The 6,064-nt window shown below is 32.2% G+C and overlaps 1 long non-coding RNA gene across 2 annotated transcripts; it reads right to left on the reverse strand.

Annotated features, from left to right (window-relative positions):
* Window positions 1–1,446: 1,446 nt before the first annotated feature.
* On the reverse strand, window positions 1,447–3,009 carry LOC141702116 (uncharacterized). 2 transcript variants are annotated; one of them, XR_012567019.1, is made up of 5 exons: window positions 2,871–3,009; window positions 2,698–2,802; window positions 2,439–2,600; window positions 2,232–2,351; window positions 1,447–1,869 (listed from the first exon to the last, which is right to left on the reverse strand). It is a non-coding gene; the product is annotated as an uncharacterized LOC141702116 (long non-coding RNA). The 2 variants fall into 2 exon arrangements; XR_012567018.1 differs by lacking the exons at window positions 2,439–2,600; window positions 2,698–2,802; window positions 2,871–3,009 and having other exon boundaries at window positions 2,232–2,425.
* Window positions 3,010–6,064: the final 3,055 nt, after the last annotated feature.

Below are 6,064 nucleotides of genomic sequence, written 5' to 3' on the forward strand. Positions count from 1 at the left end.
AAAGTGCTCAATCTCATTTGGAGAGCTCTCTCATATTGCCTTCCCACAATGGTCATGTTGGATCAGAAACGTGTCCCAGTGATAAAAACATGCCCAGTATGCAATGGCGAGGATGAAACCATATTTCATGCCTTAGTTACATGTCCGTTCGCACACCAGTGCTGGGAAAAGGTAATTCCGGAAGTACACTAGGAATTTGGAGGAGAGTTTGAAGGTTGGCTAGAGAAAGTACTAGACAGCGTCAGTAAGGACAGGAAGGCTGTTGTATTCACGGTTTGTTGGGAAATTTGGAAGGCGCGAAATGATAAATACTGGAACAATAAGCAGGTCTCTTTAAATGGTCTATTAGCACCGGAAAAACTTTACCTTTCTCAATGGCAGGAAGCCCAATGTCGTTCTAAGGAGGCTCTAATTCATCGTGATAGTTCAAGAGATGGAGTTAATTCTTGGGCAGCACCACAGATGGTAACAATAAAGGTGAACGTCGATGCAGCTATTTTTAAAGACCCCTCAGCTTATAGTATTGGTTTGATTGCCAGGGACTCGAGTGGGCAGCTAGTTCATGCCCATTCATCTTATTACAGGGGTGAGATCAGTCCAGAAAATGCAAAAGTTTTGGCAATAAAAGAAGCTCTTAGCTGGTTAAAGCAACAACAATGGGAAGAAGTTCAGCCGGAGTCAGATTGTTTAGTCGCAGTACAAGCAATCAATAGTAAGGTCTGCATGATTTCGCCGTTTGGATCAGTGGTAGAGGAGTGTAGTAGTTTGATTAGAAATTTAAACAAAATTATTTTGTCCTTTGTTAGACGATCTGCAAACATGGCTGCTCACTTCTTAGCGAAGGAGTCGTGTTCATATCCAGGTCGAGTGATTAGTAGGAGTGATGTTCCTACTGGTCTTAAGAATGTAATGTTGAATGATTTGAAGTAATATAAATCATTTTTCCGTCAAAAAAAAGTTAATAATTTTTTTCTTTCATTATATTTTAAAAATTTCAATCAATTAGTGCAGAAGATCACTTGTCAGCATTATCTCACAAGGCCAACTCTAATAGTTTTAGACGAAAAATTGTCACTATACAAAGTTCAAGTTATCAGAAAATTAAATAAATGAGAAATATGGTTAGCATAAAATTCAAAATTTTGTTAACAAATATAAAATGTTAGAAATATACCATAATTCGTCATTAGATAATATATATTTTCTGAATAAAAGTGATTATATAGAAATTAAATATGAATATAAATTATTAAAATATAAAGTGTAGTTTGTTTTTTCATAAACCATATTTATATGTTTGTAAAAAGTATCTTGTATAAATAATAATTCTATCTTCAATAAAGAAAATACAACATAGTTATTCACTCACTGGCTCATCCCTTTCAGCATTAAATTTATAATCTATGTTATAATCTCATGACAACTTAGGAAATTTTAAATCAACTATTTAGTATTTAAAGGTCAAACTACAATAAATTCATAGTATTCGGGGCATTGAAGTAAAAGTAAAGTGAAGATTCTGACCCCTGATTTTGAAATAAAATGGTGCTCCACCTCTATTTATCTTATGGTCTATCTTACAACCACTTGAACACATTGCGAACATGCAGTTATAGACACAGATGTTCTGACGGAAGTGTTTGGATTTTGGACCTCAGGACAGTAAAGAAGCTAGTGGCTCCAGTGGAAGTATAACCTGGCCACTCTTACAACACACTGAAAAAACTGGAGCAGCATTTTTGCTTGATTTATTGTTGCGTTCCCTATCCCACATGATAGCCGCACAATGTCTGCAAACGGCATTAGGAGGTCCTAGATCTGCATAACCCTTCCACATATTGGTAGATGTTTCTTCCGGTTCTTTTTCACCTGGTTTTTAGTGAATTAAGACATGAATAGGCATGTTTGGCTCCAACAATACTACTTATACTTGTTTCTTATTTAATATTTTATTATTAAAAAGGCATCACATCAGTTAAAATTTAACATTTAAGAGAGAAAAAGAGATAATGATCCCCTAATATATGATAAATTAATAGTTAGAGGATCCTTGAAAAAATGAGGCAAGTACTTAAAAATAAGAAGTGAGAGGAGACTCTTAACTTTTTGAAGAAGGACTGAGAAAAATTCTTATAATGAACCATAAGTAGTCTATTGGACTTGTTCTAAGTTTTATAATTTGGAACACCGTTAGCATGGATTACTCCAACACATAATAACAAAGTTTGTACCTTGCTGAAAGATGTCACCCACATGATCTGATGGTTCAAGCACTTCCTCAAAGTGTTTTAATAAATCTTTTACCCCAGATTTGGATGCCCCAGATGATTGTCTAAAAGCTCTGCGGGACTCTGTTGTTTCAAGTATAAACAGGAAAGTAATTTACAAAATGAAATCCAAGAGGGGTAGTAAGTGAATAACTTACATGACCTGTATACCTGATTAATCAAGCTGTGAAATAACATATGAAGAAGAAAATGGATGTTGAGTACGGCATGTCTTCATGTTAAATGTGTGAGAACGACAGCTCATTGCGTCATGATTTTGCCTATTCCTCATTGAATCGTCGACTGTTACAATGTTTGAGGGAGTCCTAAAATCTGAAAGTTTGTGGTTTGGTGCATATTATTGTACTTTAATATGAATTTTCATTATATATATATATATATAATTTTTTTTAAAAAAACGAAGAGATACCATCTGCAGTTGCATTCAGTTGATATGGTGATTCAGGAAATTGGTGAGAACTCTTGTGCGACAACAGTATCTCGATTCCAGGACCTCTACCTCTTCGATGTCGAACTGCACATATTATCATTTATAGTCATTCTATGGTCATAACTATATGTTTACAAACCTCAAAATATTACCTGGTGCCAGTCCTTTGGAATGATCAAGCGTAGTTTGAATACTGTTTATTACATTGTTGATACCCTTGCTACGACCTCGTAACTTATAAGTTGTGGCACAAAAATTTTCTTGAGATCGTTGGGATATGTTTGTTTCAACATCAACTCCAGAGAAACACCAAACATTTTTAAAATACATGTTTTATAAGTACATTTGTTATAAAATTTTATGAGTCAGTATCGTCCATGGAAATAGGATTACCTTCACGATGTGTCATTTAGATTTTAAAGAGCATAAGAATGTACCAATGCTAATTATTATTGTCTATTAAAAGTATATTGTATTAAATTACCCGGAAAACAACATAAAAAGTAGATTATCATTTACTCAAAGTCTTAGAATATCTAAATTTAAGGTATTTTACAATTAAAAAATATTATAGGTAATCATAGGTGAAGGTTTATGACCCGTATACACAACACAAATTAGAAGTGACAAATTAAGATGCAGCAGATATTACCAATAAAAGAAATTACATAGCATTGTCAAAAAATCATCATAAACCACATGATTTGCATAGAGAAATAGAAAATTATAAGAAAATATTAAGAGGGGGGTGGAGAGAGAGAGGAGATTACAGAAAAAGATCAGAATATTATGAGGAAACTCCTTACCTCCGCCATCGACTTGGGAATCAGCAATAAACTTGAAATTATTATCATGAAACCATTCGTTGATATACATATATATATAGATTGTAGATCAATTGTAACCTATAGAAAAAAATCAAATTAGAATCGAGAAAATATTACTTATACACTTTGATGTAGTGAGCAATTTCGTAAACTAAACACACTTTGATGTAGTAAGCCATTTCACATGTACATTCGTACTTTATCAAAAATTTCGTCAGGTAATAAATTACACATAGAGGGGGGGGTGAATATGTTTTTTTATGTTTGTGTGATTTTCTTGAACAGTTTTTGGTTGAACAAAGTAAATCAAATTTTGTAGTAAAATGTGTTAATACAGAAATTAAACATGCACTAATAAAGAACACAAACATTTCAAAACTCACTTAATCTTATTTAAAATTAATAATATTTTTCTACAAAATTTCTAGGCTCTTTGTTGATAAAGTGTTTAGCTTCTATCTTGAGAGAATACAAGATTTCTGATCTAAATTTGTTACTTCTAACTAAAGGACCAGTGTTAACTTTATAATTTAGTTAACTGCTGGTTTACACAGTGTACAATAAGACATGCTATTAACTTTAGTTAAACTGTCACTTGTCATTTCCATTTTAAGAAAAGTGTATCTTATATTTCTGGCTTAGCATATCTTAGCATCCTGTATTTACTTTGATCTTCCTTTGTCAGTTGATCTTCACCTTTGATCTTACACACTATTCAAGCTGTTTTTTGTAGACTTGTCAATCCAGCTGGTTGGATTATTTGTTGATTGTAAATCTTAGATATTGAACTGGCCTGCAATTTTGTACTTTGAGATTTTACCTCGAGATCTCCATTTTGGTCTATAGAAAACTTGACATCTCGATAAGTATATTGGCTTCTCGAGATCTCTAATACTTCATAGTTAATTTGACTTGTAGAGGTCTCTGAGTTCTCTATAAGAGAATTTGGCATGTCGAGATCTCTAGTCTTCATTTCTTCATTTCGACTTATCGATATCTCTGAGTTTTCTAGTGGTTTATTGACTTGTCGATAACTCAGAGTTCTCTAGTCAAATTTGACTTGTCGATAACTCAGAGTTCTCTAGTGAATTTTAGCTTATCGATATCTCTGAGTTCTCTAGTGGAATTTGACTTATCGATAACTCAGAGTTCTCTAATGAATGTTGACTTGTCGATAACTCTGAGTTCTCTAGTGAAAAAATGACTTGTCCATATCTCCAATCTTCATGTCTTCAATTTGGCTTGTCGATATCTCTGTGAGTTCTCTATAAGCTTTTCTGACTTCTCGATAAGTCATTTTGAGTTCTCGAGTGACTTCTCTATAACACTAAATCTGTGACTTGTAGAGATCTTTGACTTAAAATATTTTTATCCAAACAGATTTATTCAACTCCAAGGTTATTCATAATTCTTCTGAGGCGTGATCTTCTTGATCTTCTTCCAGATAGAATCCTTAAGCTTGATACTGTTTAAACAAAAAAACTCTAGTATGCTCTTTTACATTTTTACAGACTTTAAATGTTACAAGTACAAATGCAAACTAGGATTACAATACAACTTACTTAGGATTGTCAATTTGACTTAGTCTTATTTAAAGTACAAGTATGTCTTGCACACCATGTACACCTATAAAAACATTTGTATCTCTATCAAAAATTTCGTCAAAACAAATATGTACACTTATACAAAATATAAAATTAACTTTGTAAATTCACTGTCAATAAAATAAACTCATTGTCATTAAAAGAAAAGGTAAAGGAACTATATATATGTTCAGTATTTAGTTTAAGCTTAACTATTGTAGGTGTTTAGTATGCAAATATCCTCATAGCTCCATCCTTTTTCAAGTCTAAATGAATGTGGTCAATAAATTTCTATCACATAATTTACAGTTTAACATGAATCTCATTGTAACGGGTATATGTTCCTCTCTCTGTGTGTGTACAGACTGTGAATTATGGAATACTATGTGCATCACAAAGACCATTAGGATTTAAAATTATTAGTAAATGCTTTCGAAAAAATGAGAAAAAAGGCATGAAAAGTTTTGCATAATTCCACTACGATTTTGATGAAAGTTTTGACAATTTTCATATACACTCTCTACACAAATAATTTAGCAGGATTATTATCTCATCAAATAGAGTCGATATATCTTATTCCACTTGTTATTCTTCCTTTTTAATACCAATCTGCAAGTGAACAACACCAAAATCAAAAAATTATCTTTTAGAATTAACATCAAACAGTTGGGGTGCACAAACTTAAGTTCTAACAAAATTGAAAATAAAATATTGAATCATGATAAGACTAAAAAGATCACCTGATTATGTATCAAGATGTTTTAAAAGATTAACGAAATCGAGATGTATCAAAATATAGTACCATAGTATATCAAAAAAATGATTAAACATATTCATGCTTTTGAGTCATTTAAATGAATAACGTGATTACCAATTGAATAGAAGCAATTATTAATAGTCTTCTATTCCGCAAACAAAATCAAACATTGATAATCA

This window comes from Apium graveolens, unplaced genomic scaffold (genome assembly GCF_009905375.1).
Source record: "Apium graveolens cultivar Ventura unplaced genomic scaffold, ASM990537v1 ctg4669, whole genome shotgun sequence".
Taxonomy (NCBI): domain Eukaryota; kingdom Viridiplantae; phylum Streptophyta; class Magnoliopsida; order Apiales; family Apiaceae; genus Apium; species Apium graveolens.